Raw genomic sequence first — 17159 nt, 5'->3', positions numbered from 1 at the left:
TGAACATGTAAAAGTGGTAAAGGAATGGTAAATAACTGATGTCCCCTCCCCCACCATACACATACATGAGACACAGAGACAGGGACAGATGGGGTGGGGGGGGGAAGGAAAGAGATTTGATTTAGTTTGGTTTGGCTAATAAAGCAGGTACATTCCCTCTGCCAGTGTCATAAAATGTTTTGGCACATCTTCCGTATTTAACCTAATCTTTATTGCAAAAACTTATGAGGTTTTTTAGACTAATTGTCCTTGACTTTTGAGCCTTAATTCTCTCAAGATGCATTTCCTTCTTTATCCTTATGAAATTAAAAATTAAGAGGAGTGTTGAGTAAGAAGTTGCTGAGGGCAAGATCAAAGAGGTTTTTGCCTGCTTTCTCCTCAAGGATTTGGATGGGTTCCTGTCTTACATTTAGGTCTTTCATCCATTTTGAGTTTATTTTTGTGTATGGTCTAAGAAAGTGGTCCACGTTCATTTTTCTGCATGTTGCTTTCCAGTTTTCCCAGCATCATTTGCTGAAGAGACTGTCTTTATTCCAGTAGGTATTCTTTCCTGCTTTGTCAAAGATTAGTTGGACATACACTGATGGGTCCATTTCTGGGTTCTCTATTCTGTTCCATTGATCTGAGTGTCTGTTTTTGTGCCAGTACCATACTGTCTTGATGATTACAGCTTTGTAATACATCTTGAAGTCCGGAGTTGTGATGCCTCCAACTTTAGTTTTCTTTTTCAAGACTGCTTTGGCTATTTGGCATCTTTTCTGGTTCCATACAAATTTTAAGATTGTTTGTTCTAGCTCTGTGAAGAATGCTGGTGTTATTTTGATAGGTATTGCATTATATGTGTAGATTGCTTTGGGTAGTATTGACATTTTAACAATATTTGTTCTTCCTATCCAGGAGCATGGAATACTTTTCCTTTTTTTGTGTCATCTTCAATCTCTTTCATAAGCTTTCTATAGTTTTCAGTGTATAGATTTTTCACCTCTTTGGTTAGATTTATTCCCAGGTATTTTATGGTTTTTGGTGCAATTGTAAATGGGATTGATTCCTTGATTTCTCTTTCTGTTGCTTCATTATTGGTGTATAGGAATGCAACCAATTTCTGTGCATTGATTTTATATCCTGTGACTTTGCTGAATTCATGGATCAGTCCTAGCAGTTTTTTGGTGGAATCTTTCGGGTTTTCCATATAGAGTATCATGTCATCTGCGAAGAGTGAGCAAAATCTATAGAGAATTTACCAAACTCAACACCCAAAAAAACAAATAATCCAGGGAAGAAATGGACAAGACAGTAATAGACACTTCTCCAAAGAAGACATTCAGATAGACACATGAAAAAATGCTTGTCACTCATCATCCAGGAAATACAAGTCAAAACCACATTGAGATACCACCTCACACCTGTCAGAATGGCTAATATTAACAACTCAGGCGACAACAGATATTGGTGAAGATGCAGAGAAAGAGGATCTCTTTTGCACAACTGGTGGGAATGCAAATTGGTTCAGCCACTCTGGAAAATAGTATAGAGCCTCCTCAAAAAAATTAAAAATGGAAATATCATAAGACTCAGCAATTGCACTACTAGGTATTTATCCAAGGGAGACAGGTATGCCATTTCTAAGGGACGCATGCACCCCAATGTTTCTAGCAACACTATCAACAATAGCCAAAGTATGGAAAGAGTCCAATTGCACATTGATGGATGAATGGATAAAGAAGGTGTGGTATATATATATATACAATGGAGGATTACTCAGCAATCAAAAAGAAAGAAATCTTGCCATTTGCAACTACATGGTTGGAACTAGAGGGTATTATGCTAAGTGAAATTAGTCAGTCAGACAAAGACAAATATTATATGACTTCATTCATATGAGGACTTAACGATACAAAACAGATGAACATAAGGGAAAGGGGCAAAAATAATATGAAAACAGGGAGGGGACAAAACATAAGAGACTCTTAAATATAGAGAACAAACAGAGGGTTGCTGGAGGGGCTGTGGAAGGGAGGATGGGCTAAATGGGTAAGGGGCTTAAGGAATCTACTCCTGAAATCATTGTTGTACCATGTGCTAACTAACTTGGATGTAAATTATAAAAAATAAATAAATTATAGAAAAAAACAAAGAAAAAAATTAAAATTAAAAAATTTAAATTAAAAAATTAAAAAAAAATTAAGGGGTGCCTGGGTGGCTCAGAGCATCCAACTCTTGATTTCTGCTCAGGTCATGATCCCATGGTTTTGGGAACGAGCCCCGCGTTGGGCTTCATGCTGAGTGTGGAGCTTGATTGGGATTCTCTCTCTCTCCTTCTACCCCTCTCCTGTGCTCTCGCTCTCTCTCTCTAAAAAAAGAAAAAAATTTAATACTATTAATGCTTTTAGGTTTGTCTGAATTCTAGGGAGGAAAAAACATAAAATTAATGTTGGCTGTGGATTTGAAGATAACTTTTGGATATTGATTCGAGTGACCATAGAACTACCTTTGAAGCAACTGGCAAGCTGGAAAGCTTGCTGATTCCCTCTCCCATATATTTTATTTGCCTCGTTGTATGTTTACTAGTTAAAGATGATTTATTGTTTAGAGTTTATCACATTTTCTTTAAATTTGGAGTATATTCTTGTAATATTGATTTTTCTCTAAGATGTCTCGATGCTGCTTTAGGTTTTACTAAGGAACAGGAGAATGAGTAGAGAGCACTTAGGTTTCAGAATGCTGTGGATAAAAAAAGGAGTACTTTAATTGTTCTTCCTTTTTTATTAAAAAAAGTGGGAGGTTAGGTCAAATTTAATTTTTCAAGTAAATTTGATATAGTGTTGATGTTGTACAATACATCTGTTTTATAGACTAATCAATTATTAATCACTGAATTTTAAAATGACTTGCAAAACTACATTAATATTTCATAAAACTGCTGAATTTTGTGGTATCTAAATACATATGTTAGACTTTCTGTGGGTTCCATTGATGACTGTTTTTTAAAAGAACTCCATATGCTAATGTTTATATGTATGTTAATATTGGATATCACTACATTAGATAATTTGGGGCTCAAGCCTCATGTTACTGACAATTTTCTAACTTGTAGAATTCAATACACCATTATTACAGACTTTCTTAAAACCACAGAAAATATGTAAATCTTCATGTCTGTGAAAATGACATTCTCAACATCATCATAAATAATATAAACTACATAGAATTTTCATTCTGATCTACTCTTTTATCTCCAGATTTTAAAATATAGAGGAAAACTAGATTGGTTTTGGTGAGACTAGATTTTACATTTAACACTATTTTATTTTTTTATTTTTTATTTTTTATTTCAAAAAAATTTTTTTTAATGTTTATTTATTTTTGAGACAGAGAGAGAGCATGAACGGGGGAGGGTCAGAGAGAGACGGAGACACAGAATCTGAAACAGCCTCCAGGCTCTGAGCTGTCAGCACAGAGCCCGGTGCGGGGCTCGAACTCACAGACTGCGAGATCATGACCTGAGCCAAAGTCGGTCACCCAACTAACTGAGCCACCCAGGCGCCCCAATTTAACACTATTTTATACCAGTTATTTGTGACTATACCTTTAATTTTAAGTCAAAATTATACTTTAAATGCCATTGTACAGGGTAAATATGCATGTATTTGCCAAAATTATATTTAAAGAACATTATAATGAAAATATAACCATTTTTCTGATAATAAAATGTGTAACACTTATAGCTGCCAGGTAAAATACATACATGTGTGTTTAACTACTCATTAAGTAGTAAAATTGTATTTATTCTTTTTTTGCTTTTTTTTCCCAGAATTAGAAGAAAACAAGGGGTAGATTTGTGTATATATATATATATATATATATATATATATATATATATACTACATATATATGTAGAGTTGTTTGAATATATGTATATATACATATACATATGTATATATATAATTGTTTATTTGATTTGCTTTTGCCCAACACACTAGATAGTACTTGTGGTACAAAGAAAATATGAACTATGGATTTTACACTCAATATGTGTATGTGTAAATATCTGCATATTTCATATGTATAGATATATATAAATGTATGCATATATACCTATATGTGTATATATTTACGTATGTGAATAGATAGTAGCATGAATGTCAATGTTTGCAAATGATGAACATAATCTAAAGCAGAGATTCCTGAAATAAATTATTGTTGCATAAAACATGAACATTCTTATAATGAGTTAAGCTCAAATCACTTATTTTTTAATCTCTGCAAGAATTCTGTGAAAACTACTATCAGTGTGAAAATGAACTGTCTTCCCATAATCCTTTGAAGAGACAAATACAGAAAATAAAATGTAAAAATTTTGGCTTTACTGTTATGTTTTTTGTAAGGTCAAACACTATTACCAACTCAAACTTCACTCTTTTTCAGTTATAGGAAATCCTTTTTAATGTATACGAATCACTATTTGTATCCCTGCAACAGGACAGAACCTCTCAATATTAGGCTCAAAGCTTTTCAGTGAACATACTATGGTCCCTAATCATGAATCCTGTGGTCCACAAGTACAACTAGCTCTCCTTTGGTTTGGACAAGATGATTCTAAGCTTTACTATAGCTGTACATTTCTATGGGCTTCTAGTATAGTCAAATCAGTGTGTTTTCTATCAAGTTCTTATATTACCTATATCTTTCATGCATGATAACTTACTTTCATTCTGAAGACCTATGTGTTTTTTCAAATTCATTGGGGCTGCTTTTATATAACAACTAAGTTCATTGTATTATAGAATTGGAAAATCGTGGAAAGATTTCTCTTTTCACCCCCACGATTACTGCAATCCTTCAATCCCCTGCTTTTTGTTTTCTGAAGTATTAAATGGTTTCTGCCTCCAATTTCATCATACTGTCACTTAATTGATTTTTTTTCTAAAACACAAGTCTGATCATATTAGTCTTCTTAAAATCCTGCAATGGTTCCATTGCTTACAAGCTAATATCCACATATTTCAACATGATTTAAAGGTACTTCATTGATCAGGTACAAACCTCCCTGCACCTTCCTTTCCAATTATTTCCCAATTACACTTTCCACTTCTGAAGTACATTATGCCTCTCTACATTTGTTCATGCTGTTCCCTCTGAATAGAACACCTAACCCAATTTGTTCCTCTTATTTTTCTTTCAAGCTTCAGCTCAAGCATTACTTCTAGAAAATAGCTCTTTTATCCATCTGAGAGGTGGAAGAGACATAGCCCTTCTTGTTTTTCTCTAAAACCTCAAATTTACAATATTCATTCAGCTACCACTATGCTATGTTTATTTTTCCATTTGCCAAACTTCAATATCAGTATTTGTTAAATTATGTGCCTTTTTTATTAGATTCAAAATACCTTTAGGGAAAAGTCTTCATCTTTGTATTACCAGTCTTAGAACAGGGATGAAACATAGTAGGCTCTCAATTGATGCCTATTGAAAACACAGAATGAAGCATCCACACTAGAATATAAGCAACATAAGATGCATAAAAATATGTATTATACAAATGATTTTATGCATTTATATTAATTTGCCTATTATACATTTATATGAAAACCAGAGACAGTATAGTTAATAACTTTATAATTTTCTAAAGTTCTTATTATAAATACAGATTTCTGAGTCCTAAGAACCAAAATTTGTATTTCTTAGGTCTGTGGAACACAGAAATCTGTATTTTGGCTAACTCCCAAGTTAAAATAAATCCTTATAAAATACTGCAAGAAAAAGTGGGGTAATTTTTTTTAATAGGCTGGTTGACATGAAGCAAAGTCTCATCTTTGTTTTCATAATAAGCAGAGTTGAATTATGGAATTCTAAATCCCTGAATCTTAGTTTCCTCACATGCCAACTTAGCTGTCAATATTTTAAGATGGCACGTGTAATACTTTTTCTTCTAAAAACAGAGTTGTTTAATACTTTTAGCAGTCATAGTTGCTTGATGATCTAAGCATTAAATATGCTTAAATGAAATGCCCCTTCTTGAATTAAATCTCTGTTAGCAGAATTTGCTGAAGGACAATCAAAGGTTTGCATAATATATGAATTTCTCTATCATATATGCTATATACTTAATTTTATTAATAGCTTTCAGTAATCAGAAGATAAGTTATGGAGCTAAAGTCTCTATGAAACTGATAATATATGAAATATATGGCACACTTCTTCAGACATATTTACTAAAATATTTATATCTGATCCATCTTCTTAAATCCAGTTATCATACAATTAGTGGAGTGAGATAATATAAGCAAGAATTGTATATATATATATATATATATATATATATATATACACACACACATCCTTTTTTTTTTTTTTTTTTTTTTTACTATGTAGCCTTCTCTTCTCAGGGGCATATATGACTTGCAAAGAAGTTTGCATTTCTGTATGGACACTCACACACACACACAGTCACATACAACTTCTTGTCTTAAGTGCCATATGGTCTCTTTTTAAATCTTTTGTCTCCCAGATTGTATAGACTTTTACTATTGATTTGGCTTATCTAACTCATTTTCAGAAATGAAATGAGTTTTCTGATTAACTTGACTCATTCTTAAATGTATAGATTAAATGCCCCTTAATGTGTCTGCTCACATCTGGTATTCCAGATGTTTGCTATAATAATCATATAAAAATCGACACAGCATTTCCAGGGCCATGAAAAACCCTGAAGAATGAATAAAGGCAGAATTGTATCTCTTCCGGCATATGATTCCCTAGAAATTGGGTATTCTGTACTGCACACCCAAATCAACTCAAAACCCCAAAACCTAAACAGTCCTAACCCAGACTTCAACAAACTAGAGTCCTAAATAGCATGAGGTAAATTTCCCATTCAAAGATTCTTCTCAGTACAGAAATCTTAACATAATAATACCCTTAGAGGAAGCATCTTTAAATATTTTCTTTATAATGATGATTTTTTAAAAATCCAGAACTGGTGCTTGACAGGGTATGGTGCCATCTGGGCCAGACAGACATGACCGGCAGGTTAGACATCCACATAGAATTGGATTTTAAGAGAAGATTCAAGTTACATGTATTAAGAGAGAGGGTGATGACACATAGGTGTCACCTCAGCGGTGGTTGCTCTCCGACAATAGATTGCGACACTGATGCATTGGGCAACACGAATGTTTCTGGGTAAGTAGCAGTTAGATGTTTTAGGATGTGAATGTGGCACAAGGATTTATAGTGCATCCTTGTATTTCAGGAAATTTCTGAGGCACAGAAATTTATCTTCAACTTACCTGAATTAAGAACTGAGATTCCCAACATGAATGCTAGCAAGAATTTCTGAGTTCATGGCTCTACACTGTGCAACTTCAATAAGAACTACTAGGTATTTTTATATATTGACTCTTCATTCAATAATGGTCCTTTGTACAAAGCCAAACTAAAGAGTATACAGGTAAGTTGAAAATTTTTAACATAAGTACACTCTGACATACTGAAATGATGGGTATAAATAATCAAGACAAAATTAATAACAATGCAGATTTCAATTGTAATTAAAACAAATTCGGGGGAAGTACAGAATGGTAAGGCAAAATCTAACAAAAATATCTGGAAATATTTTCATGTCTATATGAGCATAATATCATTTGATGTCTCAAATTCTAATACAATGAATAATAACCAATTAAAAGAACTATGGCTTTTAGATCAAGTGAAGCAATATTCCACTATGTTTTACATTCCTAGTGTTTAATTCTGGACATCTTTGTTACAAAGAACATTGGCAATTATTATATGTTGAAGAGGGCAATCAGTTTAATTCAGTTTATCACACATCAGCACGTTGATAATTTGCAAAACACTTTGCTAGATGTTATAGAGCGTCTAGAAAGCATTCTAGGAAATTCAACCTGTAGAAGTGCGACTATACTTACCCAGAAAAAAGAAGACTTTGTATGAAGTGGAGTCAGGTTTGAAGGAATATATTACATTTCTTTTGAATGTATAAAGGACCTAGTGCCCAGGGCAATGACACTCATTAAAAGTAACTTCATAAAAAAGAAACTGAATGGAGTATCTTATGAGGTAGTAATTTTCCTATTAATCTACATGTTCAAATAGAAGACTGGTGATAATATTTAGGTACCTTAAAGCAAAGATGGGCTGCATGTTATGTTTGGTGGAAAACTGAAATTCAAAATTTTGTTTCTTCCCAGCTCTTATGGCATGTGCAGAAACAGAACCTAGGTATTCTGTCTTTTATTCTTTCAATATACTCTGGCTTATCTGGGTGATACTTACCAGCCTGCCTCATCTCCTTCAGCAAGTAGATAATGCATGAGAGCCACTTCATATAAAAAAAATGTATATAGGCTGTGAAATGTTGCTCTAAGTATAATGTTTCTTGGAGAATAGCAATACAATGGCTTACCTTTTCCAGAAGGATGGAAAATGATATATCTAATGTGAAGGACCATAAGGAATTTGGAAAAGAGGATGTTATTTGAAACCTAACTAAAACAAACATTATCTTATTTACCATTGTGAAAACAATGCTTATGGTGATACTGTTTCTGATGTCTTTAGACATCATAATTAGATTGTACCTATATTTTCTTCTTTTACTTATATTGTACTATAAACATTATTTCTTTTTTTGTTCCTACTGTGCTGGGAGGACAATTTGGGATGAGAATTTAATAAAATGTGTCTTATTTGCTTCTCTATCGGCTTTGAGAAAATGTAGGATATAAAAACATGAGCAACTTATGATATACTTGTTTCATTTTGAATAATATGAAGGCTTAATAGGTGCTTGATAAGATTCTGAATATATCATATAAATTTTCTCATTTAAGGAAGTTTCAATTACATAATAGGATAGCACTTTAATCAATATTGAAAGAAAAGCTCATTTTCACCTAATGAGCATACCAAGCTCATTGGCCATCATTTACACTCCTAGCAATGTGCAAGGTAATATAGTGTCTCAAAATAAATTTAAGAATGTTCTTGACACAAGTGATTTAATATTTTCCCAAGAGATGGAGGTTATATCCACAAAAATCATGTTAGCCTTAAGGTATCCTTGAAAGTGACCAAGGTAAAGCAATCTTTCACTAACTTTCATATAATTACAAAAGACAGGTTTTTTTAAACAAATATCTGGATGATAAAAATCATTTTGAATGTGAAGCATTTCAACTGTGCTTGAACACTGCATGTTCCTTATATACTAGTTTCTCTACGTTAGTAGATGTTTTATATGACAGTTTAGCTGACCTATGATGTCTTTGCCAAGGAAAGATGCCCTGGTAACTATTTTGTTATAGTACAGAGATGTGAAAATGGCTGCAAAAGAATTCCAAGCAGTTCAGACCTAAGGATATTGGTAACAAAACACTGAAAACATGCTCATGTAGCAGAAGCAGTTTGAAAGTTCTTTGTCTTGCCCATTATCCAGCACTTAGAGTATAATCAGTTTTATAAATGGAAATGATGTACTATAGGTGGCATACTGCTATTTGAGAGAGTTCTCAAGGAGTTTTTCTTTACTTCTAAACTAATTCCACATAAGTCAAGGGCTTGAGTCACTGATTATAAAGTGGAAAACTATAGAAATCCTAGCTTAAAGAAAAAAAAGATGATCAATTTGTAGTTGGTGTAAGTCTTTGTATATGTAATATTTAAAATCATCCTCAAAAAGTATTTTAGAAAATGAAGACTAAAGTTGGCTAATCTATTTTGCTCTAGAATTCATTCTAAAATGGGTAAAAAACATGAAAAAAGAAATAAACTGTTGGGAATCAGCTAAATTGTATCTCAGTGAAGACAGTTTTCATTAGCAATTTTGAATGCTGACCACATATGTATTTTGGGAAATAATTCACACTGAGTAAACATATGTCCTCAAGTCGCATTGTGTATTTTTTCATTCTTTCTATGAGTGGTTAGTTACACATAAAAAATTGACATACACAAACTTTATTAGTAAGATAATTATAGCATTTTGTCCAACAACATGACTTAAGTGAAGCGGGTCAGAAAAGAAAACAGAAATATACTAATGATTTACATGTAGTAGAAAGAATGCTCAATCTTGGTCAAATTTTTAACTATTCAAGTAGGTTAAATATTTTGGATATTATTACCTTTGTCCGTAAAGTATAGAAAATAATATGTACACTACATAACTCAATGTCATTGCATGTTAAAAAAATGATTATAAAATGAAGTTGTTAGAAACTGTAGGAAACATAACTAAGTGATTAATCAATGAACAGAGAGAGGTTGAAAAGGTTAGTCTACTTGAAGTTTGTAAATGTGCAGGTGTCTTAGTTCTATTTGAAGAGTATGTGCTTCTTACACGAGTCAGGTTCTGAAGGAGCAAGATCCCACTCTCAGCAGCCTTGGATAGTGAGGGGTGAGCAAGCTATCTCAGTTTATTGACTCATAATCTCTTTCTTGAGACTTTGAATCTAGAACAAGAGGCCCCTGGAAAAGTATAGATTGCACTTTGTTTTCCCAGCCTCTGTGTCTGGCAGTGGTGGTGGGAACATTGAATGTTGCAGGAAAAGAGGCAGGGATGGGAGAGTGAGGGCAGATACGTCAGAGATGTAGGTTCTCTGTGATGTTCTTGGGGTGTGGGCCTATCTCTGGTTCCCACAACCTGGTGTCCCCTGGCTTTAGCTCATCTTCTGATCAAGTTCTCCAATCTCCTGGTGGTTTCCAAGACCTAACATTCTTCCAAAATGCATTATTTACTGCATGAGAGAGTCAGAGATGATTTTTGCTGCTTGCAATATAAAACCCGATTACCATGCAGTGAATTCATCAAAAGTGTGTGTTGATACATAGCGTGGCTGTAGTAATTTGATTGGTGCTCTCTTTTGAGGATTTAAAATATGATTATTGATTTCATGAGTTCTTCTTCATTCCTAGAAAATACTCCTTTCTTTTTTTTGAAGTTTTTATTTAAATTCCAATTAGCTAAAATAATAATAATAATAATAAATTCCAGTTAGTTAACATACAGTGTAATCTTAGTTTCAGGTATACAATATAGTGATTTGACACTTCCATACAATACCCTGTGCTCATCACAAGTGCACTTCTTAATCCCCATCATCTATTTACCCCGTCCCCCCACTTCTCCCCCCCCCCATCAATTTGCTCTCTATAGTTGAGTCTGTTTCTTGGTTTGTTTGTTTTATTTCTTAAATTCCACATATGGAAAATACTCTTTTCTTTCTAGCTCTCTGATCTTATATTTATTTATTTTTAAAGTTTATTTATATTTTTAAATGTTTATCTATGTTTGAGAGAGAGGGCAAGCAGGGGAGGGGCAGAGAAAGAGGGGGAAAGAGGATCTGAAGTGGGCTGTGTGCCGACAGCAAGACAGATGGGTGTGGGTCTCGAACTCACAAACCTTGAGATCATGACTTGAGCCGAAGTCAGATGCTCAACCACTGACCCACCCAGGCACTCCTAAAGTTTATTTATTTACTTTGAGAGAGGGAGTACATTCACGAGTGGGACAGAGGCAGAAAGAGAGGAATAGAGAGAATCCCAAGCAGGCTCCACTCAGTGTGGAGCCCAACACAAGGCTCGACCTCACAACAGTGAGATCGTGACCTCAGCCGATATCAATGTTGGATGCTTAACTGACTCAGCCACCAGGCATCCCACTCTGATCTTTTAGATATCCTAATATGATAATACTGTACTGTGGTGGTCTGAGATCTCTTCTACAATGCCTTACCTGAAATTGCCATATTCAAGACATTCCACATTTCCTTTTATAGCCCAAATCCCTATCAGAACTTATATTATGGTAATTACTATCCTAAAAAGAGCTAGCTAGAAGTGGTATACACCAAAATAAGAGGGTTGATGTATTAGTAGTAATGTGTATTTTAGTGTCTACAGTTGTTCTATTTTCACTGCAATACAGTGCTTCTACCCTTCACTCGTGTAATGGAATTGATGGCATATTTCTGAGGACCGATTTATTTGGCCCAGTTTATATGAATTGATTCATTTTGGAACATTTTACAGAATGGTTGGTATCAAAATAATGCTGTATACAGAGCACATAAACACATTATTGAATGAAGAATGAACTGAAAGATCATAAGTTCTCAAAGATGATGCTCACAGCAAGAGGATTAAATTGCATAAAAATCAAGTCACTACTCTGAAATACATGGTGTAATAAAAGCTTGAAAGAAAAATGTGAGATGAACTCAATTTCTCAGCCATTGCCATGAGTGTAGATGTGCATCCTGCTGTTATGTGAACAATTACAATGCCTGGAGGGAACTGAATGAATGCTGGCACCTATTGGTAGACAGAATAAAAACCCAAGCTTGTTCTCCTATCACGAGGCTCACATGCCATATGCTACAAGCTAATACATTAAGTTGGCATAATGAGGAAGATAACATTTTGCCAGTGCATGCTTACACTGCTAAAACTGGAACACCATTACATAAGTTGCCTGTAATTCACTGCATTTCCTTTGTCATGCAATTCTTGGAAATTTGGAGGAACACAAGTCATGTAGAAAATATACCAGTCGATTCACTTGGTTAAGAACGTAAGGTACTTCGAACTTTGGCCTACATATTATTCTTGCCATTTTCTTGGAATCTTCCAAGCTACATGCTGTACATTGACCACTGATATATATATCGATATATATATTCCCTATGTATCTTTTTTTATATAAAGTAGAAGAATGCATAGAAAATGTGCAGAAATGATACGGAGAATCTTATTTTCACTTAGTGGATTATTCTTGTAAATATAAGTTAATCATATAATTTCAACATTAATGTTAACTTTATGGCTATATTCTCAGTATAAGAGAGGTGTAAAATGTCTGGGGGGTAGTTTAAGTTTTGAAGCAAGGGGTCAGTGAATGCTTGACTACTGACTGACAATTGATACATAAAATGCTTGAAACTTAGAAGTTTGTGTAACCAAATATCATTATTTCCGACAAATCAAAATGAAGATACATGGAGGGAAAATGAACATTTACCTCAAATAAAGAGGAAACAAATTTAGTCCTTCTTTCCAATTATTTCTGACAGAAACTACATGGATATCTCTGAACAAATAAACAAAAAGGGTAGGGTGGGATGAAGCTACCAAGAGTGAAAAAGAATAATGTGCATGTGATTATTATATCCCTAGAGCTCTCATCAAATCAGCCAGTCAACAAAGTGTTTTGCATTTGACCATGCACTGTGGGATATTCAAGAAAGTATAAGACACATTTTTTTCTTCGTAAGAAGTTTAAATTTCAAATAGGGTGCCAACACATACAGAGTTAAAATAGTAAAAATAAAACCTTAATAGAGAAAAATGATATGTAACATAAACGGAATACACCAAACTAGTGTGAAATTTCCAAAAAGTTGGAAGGCTTAGTGCCGAAGATTGGAGTTTATTGTCTCATGAAGGGTGTGGAGGATACAGATAGGTAAGAAAAGGTATTAGAGAATGCCATGGAAAGGCAGGCCAGAATGAGCAAACCCATTCCAGTATCAAGGAGCATGCTTTGTCTTCAAGAGCAAGGAGTTGTACTGCTCAATGAAATGTCACAGGATAATTTGATATATATTTGGTTAGGAAGGAGCAGATAGCTCATGGAAAATAATGAAAAAGAGCAGATATTTGGACTTGATCTGCTGGATAATAAGGAAATACTGAAGAAAACACAATTTCATTCAAAACCAATACATATTAATGTAATTCCCAGCTACTCCCTGGCCAATGTTCAGGATGTTATCTAGCTAAAATAATTTCCCCTGCATAAAGCAGTTTCAGAGGAAGGAGAGGACACCAGGAGTTCTATCATCTGGGATAGCCTAACTATTATTAATGTTGTTTAATGGTTAGGTATTCTAGGTGCATCAGCTAGTATCAGTGTGTGGTTTCTTCATCTTTAAAATGTTTTCTGCCTTGCTTAAAAGGTTATTTTTAGACATCAAAAAAGTGAAAAATAAAATATGGTATTTCTGGGTAAGATGAAGCTGTACATTGACACTTTTAAACTTTGATTTCTCTGATACCCTACCTCCTACACCAAAATGTGTAGCAACAGTAGAAAAATCCATGAAGAGAGATTTTTAAAAGCCCAACAAAATAAGCTTTCCCAAGTACCAGATACAGAATATAAATGTAAAGCAATGAGTGGAAGTAAAGTCACATACTTCTTGGGTTTGGGATATCAGTGTAAGCTGGGAAAGCCTAACTTTCAGTCTAAGTAATAAAAATGGAAACTGCACCATATAAGATGGGGGGAAGGGAGGTGCAGAGATAGGCTCACCTCTTAAAACCAGAGCTGAGGAGGATGTCTACTGATAGTGAAAGGAGCTAAAATAAGTTAATGCCAAATAGGGCCTACAATTTTGCTTTATCAGAAATGATGAATCTGACAAGTAGATGGACAAAAACCCAACTTAAGACCAGAAACTAAAACAGCCCACCTCTGGAATGGCTTTTGAATTTACTATATCCCCAGTGTCATTATAGGATAGGAGCTCCAAGCTGACATTTTAAGAATGGGCTCAGTGACAGCTCAGAGCCTGGAGCATGCTTCAGATTCTGTCTCCCTCTCTCTCTGTCCCTCCCCTGCTCGCATTCTGTCTCCCCCTCTCTCTCTCTCTCAAAAATAAAATTAAAACACTTTAAAAATTTTTTTAAATTAAGAATGGGCTCAGGATTATGGGCCTTATAGGTTAATTGGAGGCATTTAAATACAGTATTCAAGATGGCTTATTCTAAAGAGATAAAGATAGGGAAAGAATTACTGCTGTAATCACTGTCACATACATACCACACAAGATGAACCTGAAAAATCAAAATGTTAACAAACACGAAAAATGAAAAGCTAGCAAATTAAATGAATTTACACTACATTAAATAAAAATAATATGATAATACGTAAAAACTTTTACATTCTCATATTTATTATCATTCAAGAGCTAAATGAGAGAATAAGATTCAATAATTTATTTCTGCAAAAACAGTGCAGAAATGAGATAATATCAGACAACTGTAAAAAAGCCCATTGGGAATATTTGAAAAAAATATGAATATTGTAAACAAAAACTCAGGATAAATTCCAGAATGCCTAGAGTTGTGGTCCACTATGCTAATTGGACTTGAAGGTTGAGACAAGTATGTTGAATGCTTTGGAAGGATGCAGATACGCCAAGAGATGAGAGATTAAGCCTTCAAAAATTTGGAGGTTGCCATATCAGTGCAGGGTTTCAGTAATCATTGGTCTGCCAGTGATATCCTTGCAAGGATATCCTTGTAAGTCAGTGGTTCTTAAACTTGATTGTTCATTAATATCATCCTCAAAATTTCTGATTAGTTGGTCTGAGTTGGAGCTCAAGAATTTATATTTTCAAAGACATCCCTGGTAATGCAAAGTCATGTCATCTGCAGCCGGGAAGCAAAACACTATTTAAGAAGCAGACTTTGGGGCGCCTGGGTGGCGCAGTCGGTTGGGTGTCCGACTTCAGCCAGGTCACGATCTCGCGGCCCGTGAGTTCGAGCCCCGCGTCAGGCTCTGGGCTGATGGCTCGGAGCCTGGAGCCTGTTTCCGATTCTGTGTCTCCTTCTCTTTCTGCCCCTCCCCCGTTCGTGCTCTGTCTCTCTCTGTCCCAAAAATAAATAAACGTTGAAAAAAAAAAAAAAATTTTAAGAAGCAGACTTTGTAATCTATTGGGCACCAGCTGAGGTTAGGTGCCTGACCATGTGACATCAATGAATGTTTATTATCACACACAGAGACTCATAATGTCAGGTGCGTACAGAAGCAATTCATCACTTGGTGGAAATGATATACTTAGGATAGAGTCCTTGAAGTTCCAGAGGACATAAGTAAGGCACATAAATAGGAAGCCCAAACTCTCATGTTCTCTACCTCTGTCTCGCTGCTACCTCTCCTTCAATTTTACACCTATAGTCTCCTAGAGGGATCCCTAAGGGTCACTGACAAAGGTGGATACTAATTCAGCTGTAATTTACAGGTAAGAGGAAAATTGACTACTTCCAAACCACAATCCCTTTTCAGGGCTGGCCCTGAAGATAGTGAGCAGGAAGAAATATTCTCCCAGTGGGAAGAACGGTACACTGTGCATACTGGACATTTTGAGGGGAAATGGCCTTCAGTACCAATGTACGCTAACTCCCAGGCAGGCATGGATGGCCTACCGTTTTGCTCAAGATATTTGAAGGACAAAGTTGGGAAAATTAGAGTCCAGGGAAAGTGACAATGAGTTGGACAGGATATTTCTAATCTCTGTCTACCAGTCTCTCTCTTCATAACCTCCTATGCTTGCACAGTGGGTCCAAGAAGAGATTGCACATGGTAGCAGGGTTATAAACTATATACGGGTTCAAGGACATATGTTCATTATCACCACCTATAAACCTGCCAGCAGAAGAAAACAACTCTGAGCCCTTTATCTTAGCACCATTCCTCAAAGAGACTTCTGGTGCCAGGTTGAATATATTGGACTCTTTCTATCCTGGCTTGTGGAGCAATTCATTCTTACTGGAATTGACACCTACCTCGGATAGAAGTTTGTCTTCCTTGTCTGCTGTAGGGCCTCTGAGAACATTATCATCTTAGGACTAAGAGAAACTCTGACTTATTGGCATGGGATCCTGCACTGCATTGCCTTATACCAAGATGTCAATTTCATGGCACAAGAGGTTGAACAATGAGCTCCTAGTCATAGAACCCACTGCTTCCACAATATGTTATGTCACAAACACATAACTTGACTAATAGAATAATGGAATGGACATTAAAGTCACCACTATGAAATAGCTCAGATTAATATATCTTATGAATCTGAGTTGCAATTTCCCAGTATTTTCTTTGAACCACCAGCTTACATATGGTGATAGGTCCTCAGAAGCTTGAATGCTTGGGTCTAGGAACAATGAGTGGGAGTAGGATTGGCCCCTCTAAACATTACTCCAAAAGAACTATTTGAGAAACAAAAGGGCAAGAATAATGAAGATTTTTGAAGATTTTGAAGAATAAATTTGGGAAGACTCACTCTACCACATATCAAGGCAGTGTATCATCAGTATAGATTGACAAAATAGAATGGCATGTTGGCAACATG

At 35.0% G+C, this 17159-nt stretch overlaps 1 long non-coding RNA gene across 1 annotated transcript; it reads right to left on the bottom strand.

Moving 5' to 3' along the window:
• Positions 1 to 9906: 9906 nt before the first annotated feature.
• LOC123581181 lies at positions 9907 to 16738 on the bottom strand. Its single transcript, XR_006703715.1, has 2 exons — positions 16594 to 16738; positions 9907 to 10986 (listed from the first exon to the last, which is right to left on the bottom strand). It is a non-coding gene; the product is annotated as an uncharacterized LOC123581181 (long non-coding RNA).
• Positions 16739 to 17159: the final 421 nt, after the last annotated feature.

This window comes from Leopardus geoffroyi, chromosome A1, assembly GCF_018350155.1.
Source record: "Leopardus geoffroyi isolate Oge1 chromosome A1, O.geoffroyi_Oge1_pat1.0, whole genome shotgun sequence".
Lineage (NCBI taxonomy): Eukaryota > Metazoa > Chordata > Mammalia > Carnivora > Felidae > Leopardus > Leopardus geoffroyi.
The sequence above is the reverse complement of the archived record's forward strand: the minus strand, read 5'-3'. Positions and strand labels throughout refer to the sequence as shown.